The following is a 12,203-nucleotide window of genomic DNA, read 5'->3' as shown; positions in this document are numbered from 1 at the left end:
CCTTTGCTTGGTGACCAAGTATAAAGGGGCCGACCACAATAATTCAAAAAGGGAGGGTTGTTTTGAATTTTTAAAATCTTCTCTTTGTAGAAAACTATAAGTTTAAAAAGAGATATTTTAATTTTCAAAACTTTCCTTATTTGAATTAGGCCACATGTTTTAATAGAGAGTTTTAAAAGTTTTAAAAGTTTTAAAACATTCCTTTTTTAACCATCCTCATGGTTTAAGGAAAAAAAAGGAAGATAAGTTTTAAAATTAAAATTTTCTATCATCATGTTAAAAAAGGAAATTTTATAAGAGAAATTTAAAATTTAAAACATGGTTTTAATTTTAGAACTTTCCTTTTTTAACTCCTACTTTAGGAAAGAGAACTTGTAAATTTTATAAGAGGATTTGTTCTTGTAAAATTTTGAAAAAATATATTTCCTTATTCTTGATGTGGAGGCCGACCACCTTGCTTGGAGCCCAAGCAAGGGGCTGGCCAATTATAAAAATAAATCATCATCTAATTAATTTGGTGATTGATTCAATCAATAGGAAAGAAAAGGGAAATTAAAAGGGAAAAAGAAAAGCTAGAGGAAGATTTTATTTTTTGTAAAAATTCTTCCCTTATTTGCCTTGGGCAACTAATATAAAAGAAGGGGTGAGGAGACTTCATGAGACACAACTCTTATTCTCTTGCTTGGAGACTCTCTTGGTGTGGCCGGCCCTCTCCCTTCTCTTTTTCCTTTTGCTCTCTTCTCCTTGGTGGTGGTGGTGGCCGGATTTTAGAAGAAGAGGAAGAAGCTTTTGGGTGGTGTTCATCTTGGAGGATCGTTGCCCACACGACGTCCAAGGCGAGGCGAGGAATATGGAAGAAGATCTCGAGGTCATTAGCTTACAAAGAGAAGGTATAACAAGTAATTTTCTTCCGCATCATGCTAGTTATTTTCTTTGTAAGAATTCTAAATACAAGAGGTAATTAGATCTAGTTTATCGGATTTATTTTTCGAATTTGTATTTTCTCTTTTTCGAATTTGTGATTTGATTATTCTTTTTGGTTAACCTAGAGTTATTTAAGGAAATTAAATATTAGCTTTCTTTAAAAGGCTTTGACTAGGCGGTGGTGGTTGCTCTCATATCCAAGAAGGCCATGTGCCTCGCCATGCAGTCCTGGAAGCTAATTTTGGAAATTAATATTTAAAGGAATTAATAACATATGTGGATTTGAATCAATAGTGTTAAGTTCCGCTTGCGATTCAAATCTAAACCATTAAGAACAGATAAGTTAAATTTGGAATCATTGATATTAAGTTTCGTCTGTGATTCCTAATTTAACTTCTAAAGAACACAATAGGTTATTTAAGGAAAGGTTTGACACTTGTACAAAAATTTTTGTACAGTGGAACCGGTACGTTTTCCTAGGACTAACCAACAATTGGTATCAGAGCTAGGGTTTGCCTCTGTGTGTTTAGAATTCAAATAGGTTATGCACATGTCATACATAATTAAGGCAGGATAATAGTAGGATGTGCTAACTCTTTGGTTGTAGGCTCCAACTATTATGACATTTAGATATTGTGTGTGATTAGACCCTTGGACATGTCAATGGCATTATTTTGTGTGCATGATTGTATGTATCAAATACAGCAGGAGCTCTATTATTTTTAGAATTTTATTTTTTGTTCGATCTAGAATATATGTACATTCCTTTATGGAATATAGGATCGATATTTGTAAAATTCTATATTTGCCGCAGATCGTATCTTTGCGAGGCATGGTGTTATTGGAGGACCAGAGGTGTAGCGGAATAAGAAGCTATATAGATGCGATAACTCGACCCGATGGCGGTGGTTAAAGATGGCAGCAGCTAGGGTTGGAGCATACTAAAGACAGTGAAAGGAAAATACCATAATAGTTAGAAAATTAATTTCCAAATTTATTGCTTTTATTTACTGTGATGTTTATGTGCATGTGATGTATGCTAGCATAGGTTAAAATCCTCATTTTTAAATAACTAAGTGGGAGAGGGATTTTAATAAATCCCATGGTCTCCATTACTGGTTTGTAAGTGATGCAACAAGCTTGCGTGTTGGCTCTGAGTGCCTCCCTCCACAACGGATGGGTTTGTTGCGGATCACTAGATCAAACTTCCTTTATGGATGGTTATAGGAAATTATTTAGGAGCGTGTGATTTTCTCCAACTGAAGGGGCACAATCTTATTTAATGGACTTAGTATCAAGTAATGGTATACACTTAGACGCATTCAATAGTATCCTCTCCAACGGAGTCACTGCTATTGTTTTGTGTGACCAAAGTGAATCCAACTATTAATTTTATTTGTCATAAATTTAGGATGACAAGATAATAAAATTAATGGGTCACACCCTCCTCTTACAAATGTTGAATTTGTATACGTCCACACTAACGTGACATGCAATATTCACGGTGATTTGAGGTGTTGGTTAATTTAAAATAGTATTGTTTGAGAAATCAATATTATTCTAAATTTAGAGTCTTGACCAAACTTTATTTTTGTGATTCTTAGGATGACTTTCAACCCACTGGCCATTATACTGAAAGAGAACAAACTTACTGGTCCCAACTATATTGATTGGAAAAGAAACTTGGACATTATTCTTACTGCTGAGAGCTATATGTTTGTACTGACTGAGATGCCCTGATGCACCTGACGGTGACTCTACCCCAGAGGGGATTGAGTATCATAAGAAATGAGTAAAAGCTGATGAGATGGCGCGGTGTTACATTTTGGCATCAATGTCAAATGTATTGCAACATCAACATCAAGATTTACCAACAGCTTATAATATAATGAACAATCTCAAAGAACTCTTTGGGCACTAGAGTCGGACTGCTAGGCAAGAGGTAATGAGAAAGCTAATGACAACCACCATGTCTTAGGGGACACCCGTAAGGGATCATATCCTCAAAATGATGACCTATCTAAACGAAATACAAGTTCTTGGAGGAGAAATCGATAGGGAAACTCAGGTCAATATAATTCTCCAAACGCTACCCAGAAGTTTTGAGCAGTTCTGCCTGAACTATAACATGAACAAAAAAGAGTATACATTGGCGGAACTTCTGACAGAACTACAGGTAGCAGAAGGTATATTTCGTCAAAGTTCTCAGATTCACTATGATGAAAATGGTTCTACTTCTAAATCGAAAGGCAAGAAGAAGAAGAAACAAGTCTTTTCAGCAAAGAGAGTGAATAAACTGTTAGGATGTATACTAAAAGCCTAGCTTTTGGTATAAACATTTATCTAGAAATAAGAATCACATTAGTCAAATGTCTACATTTATGATAAATGTAATTGTTCAATTAATTTATATTGTAGATAACATGGTGTGTGGTGTCACACACAGAAGATCATGTTATCAGTTCCTTATAAATTATAAACAGTAGCTCACGACCAAGATGGAAAGGAACAAACCATTGGAAGGTCATAGTGTAATTAGGTATTAGTTTATCTTAACTATATAATTACACAAGTACACTTAGAGTGTATTGAGTAGGACCATTTGAGGTCATTTCTTTTATACTGACTTTATAAAGGAACAAAGACCTCAGTTATTATGGAAGTGTGTGCTCTTAATCCTAATATAATAACAAGCACATATATTTGATATTTATTTCTTTAATTTATCAATGGGTGAGATTTAGTTCGATAAATCAATAAGCCCAATAAGTTGAGAAATGATATCACTTATAGTGTGTGTTGTTGATTATAGAAGGAAACTGTGTCCTAGTGATCTAGGTTGAGAATGTCCCCAAGAGGAGCTCATAAGGATTGTCATGTTAAACCCTGCAGGTGGACTTAGTCCGACATGACGATGAAGTTGAGTGGTACTACTCTTGGAGCTAGAAATTAATTAAGTGAGTTGTCAGTAACTTACTTAATTAGTGGACATTCGACATCTTAAACATAGGGAGACTAACACACTCATAATAAGAAGGAGCCCAAAATGTAATTTGGGATTGGTGCGATAGTTCAATAATAGTTCTCTAGTGGAATGAATTATTATTGATAAAATTAAGTTGTGTGTTCGGGGCGAAGACGGGATGCTTAATTTTATCGGGAGACCAAAACCAATTCCTCCTCTCGGTCCCTATCGTAGCCTCTTAATTATAGAGTACTATACCCACCTTCTTACCCATCCCACAGGGGCCGGCCAAGCTAGCTTGGAGACCAAGCTAGGGCTGGCCAAAGTTTGGTTCATGGGTGCTTCAAGGTGGCCGGCCCTAGCTTGGGTTCAAGCTTGGTGTGGCCGACCCAAATTTAAATAAAAGGATTTTTATTTTTAAAATTTTTCTTATGTGGATAACATCATTTAAAAGAGAGTTTAAAATTTTCAATCTTTCCTTTTATAAGATTCTACAAAAGATTAAGAGAAGAGCTAAATCTCTTTCCGTATTTGTAGATTAAAAGGTTGATTTTAATTTTGGTAAAAACTTTCCTATTAATCATGTTTATTATTTAAAAGAAAGTTTAAAAATTAAAAAAATTCTCTTTTATTAGTTTCTACAAAAGATTAAGAAAAGATTTAATATCTTTCCTTATTTGTAGATTAAAAGAGATTTTAATTTTTAGAGATAACTTTCTTTTTATCCGCATGTTAAAAGAAAGATTTTAATTTATAAAATTTCGTTTTTATTAACCAATCATGAAGGGAAAAATTATTGGAGAAATTTTTTATAAATTTCCGGAAGCAAATAAGGAAGTTTTAATTTTTGTTTAAAATTTTATTTGCTTGGAAATTTTATGGTGTGGCCGGCCATTGTAAATTGAAAAGAAAAATTGTTTTTAATTAAATAAATTTTCCTTTTCAATGGCAAAAGAATTAAGGAAGTTTTTATTAAATTTTCCTTATTTGCCAAGACCAAGGATTATAAAAGAGGGGGTAGAGAAGGCTTCATTGTGAACAACTCTATTCTATTTTCTCCCTCTTTTTGTTCCTTGGTGTGGCCGACCATCCTCTCCTCCTCTCTTCTCTTTAATGGCCGAACCTCATCCTTCTTGTGGAGATTCATATGGTGGCCGGATCAAGTTTAGAGAAGAAGAAGAAGGAGGAGAGAAAGAAAGTTTTGTTTCTAGCATCTCTTGGAGCATGGTGGTGGTGGCCGAACCTCTTCATCCTAGGAGAGGTTTTGATGGCCGAATCTTGTAAGGAAGAAGAAGGTGCTTGGTGGTTCTCATCTCGGAAGATCGTTGCCCACACAACGTCCAAGGTTAGAAGAGGAATACGGTAGAAGATCAAGAGGTCTTTCTAAAAGGTATAACTAGTATTTTTCCTTTACGCATCATACTAGTTATTTTTGGAAATAATACCAAATACAAGAGGCATGCGATTCTAGTATTTCGAATTTGTTTTCGATGTTGTGTTCTTTTGTTTTTTTTCCTTGTGATTTAATTGTTCTTTTCGGTTGACCTAAAGTTATTTAAGGAAATTAAATATTAACTTTCCTTAAAAGGCTTTGTCTAGTCGGTGGTGGTTGTTCCCATATCCAAGAAGGTCATGTGCCTCGCCACGTCAGTACTGGAAGCCAATTTTAGAAATTAATATTTAATGAAATTAATAACCTAGGTGATTTGGATCGAACGTGTTAAGTTCCGCAGGAGATCCGAGTCTAAACCTAAAAGAACAAATAGATTAAACTTTGGATCAAACATGTTAAGTTCCGCAGGCGATCCAAGTTTAATTTAAAAGAACAAATGGTAGTTAGGAAAAGGTTTAGACCTTTGTACAAAATTTTTGTACAGTGGAACCATTAGGTTTTTCGAGTAGCAACCAACAATTGGTATCAGAGCTAGGATTTTGCCTCTGTGTATTTTGTATTAGTTTAATTATGCACATGTCATACATAATTTAGGCAGGTTAATAGTAGGATGTGCTACCTTTGTGGATGCAGGATCCAACTATTATGGCTTATAGTTATTATGTGTGTGATTGGACCCTTGGACATGTTAAGGGCATTTTATTGTGTGTACATGATTGTATTATAAAATACAGCAGGAGATGTATTTAGTTTTATTAGGATTTTATTTTTTGATCTAGTTACATGTACATTCCTTTTATGGAATATAGGATCGATGGATGTAAATTTTATTTTATGTTCGATCTAGTTTACATGTACATTCCTTCGAGGAATATAGGATCGAAAAATGTAAAATTCTATTTATGTCGTGGATCGAATCTTGCAAGGCGTGGAACCTTTTGAGGATCAGAGGCGCAGCGGAACAAGGAGCAAGATGGATGCGACAACTAGACCCGGTGGCGGTGGCCAAAGATGGCAGCAACTAGGGTTGGCGACACACGGAGGACAACAATAGATAAAAGCCATAATAGTTGAAAATTAGTTTTTCTATTTATTGCTTTTTATGCTGTGTTGTGTGTGCTTGTTAGTATGCATGCTAAGTGGGCTAGCATAGTCAAAATTCCTCACTTTAAATAACTAAGTGGGAGAGAGATTTATTTTTAAATAAATTCCACGGTCTCCATTACTGGTTTATAAGTGATGCAACAAGCTTGCGCGTTGGCTCTGAGTGCCTTCCTCCATATCGGATGAGCTTGTTTGCGGATCACTAGCTTAAACTTCCATTTTGGATGACTATAGAAAGTTAATTAAGAGCGTGTGATCTTCCCCAACGGAAGGGACACAATCTTATTAACGGACTTAGTGTCAAGTAATGGTATACACTTAGGCACGTCTAATAGTATCCTCCCCATCGGAGTCACTGCTATTATTTGTGTGACCGAAGAAAAACCAACTATTAATTTGTCAAATAAATAAGTTGACAAGATAATAAAATTAAAAACCCCTCTTACAAATGTTTGATTTTGTATACGTCCACACTATCGTGGCATACAAAATTCACGGTGTTTGAGGTAATTTTATTTGACATAAAGATTTATTGACAAGATAATTAATGGATAAACCCCTCCTCTTGCAAATGTTTAATTTTGTATATGTCCACACTATCGTGGCATGCAAAATTCACGGTGTTTGAGGTGTTGGAGAATTTAAATAATATTATTTGAGGAATCAATGTTATTTTAAATTCAAAAGTTTTGACCAAATATTTGATCAAAGAAAGATCAACTATTAATTTTATTCGTCATAAAGTAAAGTTGACGAGATAATAAAATTAATGGATAAAATCTCTTCTTTGATTTTGTATACGTCCACACTATCGTGGCATACAAAATTCATGGGGATTTTAAGGAATTGATCTTGACCAAATATTTTTGTGATTCTTAGGATTTAAAATGTTTGTCAATTCCCTAGCTGTTATACTATAGAAAAGACTTAGTAGTCCCGTTTGTAAAAATTGGAAATAGGACTTAGACATTAAGGTAGTCTGTCTTTTTAGAACTAAAGAACAATATAGGTGTATTTAATTCATTAGTTGAAACATGTTTAGTGGTATTATCTACCAGAACCTGGAGTATAGATACAGATGCCATTAATCATGTTCGTAATTCATTGCAGGGTTCCAGGAAACCCGACAACTAAATGAAAATAAAAACACCGTCCACATGGGCACTGCTGTAAAAGTGACAGCTGTTGCAGTGAGAGATGTTTATCCTTTAAATAGGAATAAAATATGGATTATTAGAAATTTTCTTTACGTATTAAGTTTAGAAAGAACCTGATTTTAGTTTCTAAACTATTATAGAATAGATATTGTGTCTATTTTGATAACAAAGCTGTTATCAAGAAAAATAGAGAAGTTATCTATTCTGGTATGTTGGTTGACAATTTATAATCCAATAACTCCCACGATGCAATAAATGGAAATTATAACACATCTTCTAAACTTTAAGAGAAAGCAACCTTCAGAAATGAACCAATTATATCTTTGGCATCTAAGGCTAGGTTATATTAACTTGAGTAGGATTCATTGGTAGCTGATGAACTTTTGGGTTCATTGGTAGTGGAAATTTTTTCAACCTGCGAGTCTTACTTGGAAGGAAAAATAACTAAGAAGCTTTTAAGTCTAAGGGGTATGGAGCCAAAGATATGTTGGAATTGTTTCATTCTGATTTGTGTGATCCTATGACTATCCAAACAAGAGGTAGTATCGAATATTTCATCTATTTTCACTACAACAAAATTGCTCATAGACATCGGTTTTCCACCGGTGTCTATTTGATTTTCGACCGATGTCTATGAAGCCGATGTTAAAAGTCTGCCATTTTAGACATCGGGTTAAAACCGATGTAGTATCACTTAATGACACCGGTCTTCGAATCGGTTATTAACCGGTGTAGTATCACTTAACGACACCGTTTCATCAACGGTGTAAAACCGATGTAATATTGTATGTTAATAACACCAGTTTTGGAAGCGGTAAATGACCGATGTAATATTACTTTATAACACCGGTATTACATCGGTGGAAAACCGATGTAATATGTATATTTTTTAACAGCACAGATTTGATTTTAAAACCGACAATAACAAAAAAAAAAACACAAATATTCACAAATTATACAAATATTCTTCATTCAATAATATCCATAAAATACACATATTCACAAATTATATAAATAATCTTCTTACAACAATATCCATAAAATACCCAAACATTCTTTTTACATCAAAAGCTAACTAATAGATATCAAAATCAAAGTATAACATTCTGTTAACACATCAAGGTACAACTGTCTCAAATGTAATCTAGCATGCATTCAGCCCACTCGAACCGCACTTCATCAATTTCAACTCTGGAGTACTTGAGATTTGTAAACTGTAAAAACACATAAATCCACCATATGTCAAATAACTAAAACAAATGTGTGCATGTATCAAATAAAATAGAATACTGAGTTTTTAAAGGCTGCTGTGGAAGATAACGAATATAACAATAAAGGAAGCATAGAAGAACAAAGAAAATGTTCATAGTTAACAAGCAAATGAAGAGATATACTATTTATTGTACTACCTCTGATGCCATCTTCCAAATCTCATAAGCAAGAATGCAACTGTGCCCTTTGTATACACATGGCTAATAGACATAATACAATAAGGAGCAAAAGCTATAAAATTCACCATCACCACGCAATCAATGAAGCAGGCAAACACAAGGTGGGTTGATATGCAGTGAATCAAAAGGCAACTGTGCCCTTTTTTTGCGGCATTCATCTTTCCCAGATAATTCCTTCAGTGATTTTTGCTGCTAACTTGGTTTCTGTTTTTTCACATCTTTGTATTAGCGGAATGGATTAAGATTATAAAACCCTCTTACATTTCTTTTGCAGTTGGTTGATTTTGAGAGCTGGAAAATTATTTTCTCAGAATCTAAGAAAAGTGTTGGTTACTTCAGCAGAGTCTCTCTTCCAGAATATAATGTTCCTCGAGAGCAACAAGAAATGGAAATTCAAGCTAACATCTTTGCTTTTGGAGTAGTTTTACTGGAAATAATCAGTGGAAGACCTCCATATTGCAAGGAAAGAGGGTGTCTGATAAATTGGGTAAGATGCATATTTGAAAATATTTGATACTCAAAAACAGCATCAGCTTCTTGTAACAGATACTGAGAGCATAAACCCAAATTTGTTCTTATTTCCTACAAACTTCCGATAATCATTTGTTCCATGTAGTTTAGAAACTTAATTCTCAACAAGCCCTCTAATCAGTTCATACAATAGTCAGGGTAAGTTAAAGGTTGTATTACCTCTATTTAGCTACCTTATCACATCCCAACTGAGGAAACCATAGCCTCGCTGCAAATCACAAGTTTCTTTCAACATTATCTTCCCTTTGGAGATTATTAGTTGGAAAAGACATAACATTGTTTGCCCTTTGGGTTCGCTAGTCTCAAGATATATCCTTCTTGATCCAACAGTTTGTGATTCATATTAGTAGATTCATGCTATATATCCACGGCTCATTGTTCTTCTATGTTATACAGGCCATAAAGTATCTTCAAAACCCAGAAGAGATAAGTAAACTAGTAGACCCTGAACTGAAAAACACAAAGTCAGAAGACCTCGCGGGTTACAGTTAGCCATGTGCATGAAGATGGGGGTCTAAAAGTGTATATCTGGTTAAGTAGGGTCATACTTGATGGTAGATGTACAAAAAAATTGGTTCTCAAAATTCAGAAAATACACTTAAACAATAAAAAAAACTTAGTTTAGAGTCACAGAATGAACCTTTTGCTATGAAACAGAGCCCAACATTTAAACAATCAAAATAAGGATTAGTATTGATTACCCATTTATCTTAATAGGTTAGGTTAAATTCGAGTATCAATCCTTTAATCCTAAGGTTACCATTTAAGATAGCTTATCCAGCCACTCTACTCACTGCATCTCCTAATCTCTAATTCCTTTCTTCTTAGGCAATCATTTAGTCTCCAACTAGTATATGGTTTGTAACAAAAGCATAGCATTCGGTTTGTATAAAAAAAATCATTGTAACAAAAGCATAGCATCCGGTTTGTATCAAAAAATCATAGCAAGCACGAGTTTGTAAATCACGAATAAGTATTGGCAACATAATAGGCAATGAATGAGCCATATTGGAATTCAAGCAGGACAAATTGAACTTGAGATTAAGTATTGCATAAAGAAAGAATTGGATTTACCATATCCTTCCATAGAGATAATTTGTAAATCACCACCAAAATAGCGAGCATAGAGACGACTAATTGGAAGCCCATAACCATAACCAACCATAATTACTCCATCTGAGCTTCCTTCATCGTTTTCCTCGAGTGGATTTTTAGCAGTGCTATAGAGATATGTGAAAATCTTTGGAAGACCACTTCTTGGTATGCCACCCCCTTCATCTGATATCTGAAATAATTGATAGCATATCAAGATCAGTATTCCAAAGCTAGAAAAACTAGTGACTGGAAATCAACCAAATCTTCTAACCATCTGATCTGCCAGGATCAAATTTCAACCTTTTATGGTCACTTTTTATTAACTGGCCATCACCAAGATTTTATCCCAACCACATTGATCATAAGATTTGTTTTTGGAATAACTTTATCTAGAGATCTTCTGTACCTGAGAAAGCAAAATGAGGTTGTATATTCTCAGAAATCAAAGTTTGTTCTGGTCCATTACATGATAATTCTCCAAGATTAATGACTTAAAACAGCTGAACAAAGCAAGGTGAATAACAGTAGCTAAATGTCAAACTTGATCATTCATTTCTTTCTCTTTTTTGGGGGTTGAATTATGTCTTCAACCTCTTCTTCATCATCCTCTTCCTCCTCTTCCCCCTCATCCTCAGCATTACCACTATCATCATCGTCGTCATCGTCATCATCTTGTTCATTGTTGTCATTGGGATCCTGATCTTCAGGCTCTTCCCCTTCATTCTCATCTTCCCCATCTGGTTTGCCTCCATCATCATCCTCATCACCTCCTGCAGCTTCATTGCTGTTCGCATCATTTGGGTTTTCACGGCCCACATTGTCTTCCTCCGAGTGCTCCTCTCCTCCTCCCTCCGAATCTCCATCTTTGTCTCCCTTGCCATCCCCATCGCTATCCCTGTCTCCATCTTCTTCTAAGTACTCACTCTTCTGGCCAAGCTGGACCTCAGGCATTTTATTGACTAGGTCCTGAATGCAAAAGTCATTCAATTGAGAAGTATTAGTCTTCTTTAGCAACATTAGTGTTGAATGCAAAAAAGTCAAGAAAGGTTTCCAAACTTAAACTTGCGTCATTTTGCACAAACACTACGTTTTGCAGCGAGTTGAATTTCACTAAGAAAACACAAATTAAATTATCCAGAATTTCAACAAGGTGCATCCACTAGAATGCAGCATAAACCATCCGCAAGACCTACATCCTTAAAATGCCAATGTATATTTGACATGATTTTACAAAGCTATTGAAATTGTCTACAGACAGCAGAACATCAAGACACCCTTTTTTCCATCCACAATTCATAGCAAAAAAGTTGAATAACTAATGTTTGTCCCTTAGCCAAACAATGATTGTTCAGCAAAAGTTCAGAAACATCAATGGATACCATGTTCGTGAACAAAGAGGGAAGATAACAAAAGAGATCAGCTAGCATTGCCACCTGACCAACACAGGGTCAGATATTGATCAATGCAAGACTACATAGTACTAGGATACGAAAGAAGGAAACTTTTAATTTTCTAAGGCTGGATGATTAAAAACATTTTTAAAAAGTGTTTGTAAATATAAATTTATCAAAAAAACTGGAAGC

This window comes from Zingiber officinale, chromosome 6B (genome assembly GCF_018446385.1).
Source record: "Zingiber officinale cultivar Zhangliang chromosome 6B, Zo_v1.1, whole genome shotgun sequence".
Taxonomy (NCBI): Eukaryota; Viridiplantae; Streptophyta; class Magnoliopsida; order Zingiberales; family Zingiberaceae; genus Zingiber; species Zingiber officinale.
Note: the sequence above shows the minus strand (reverse complement) of the source record.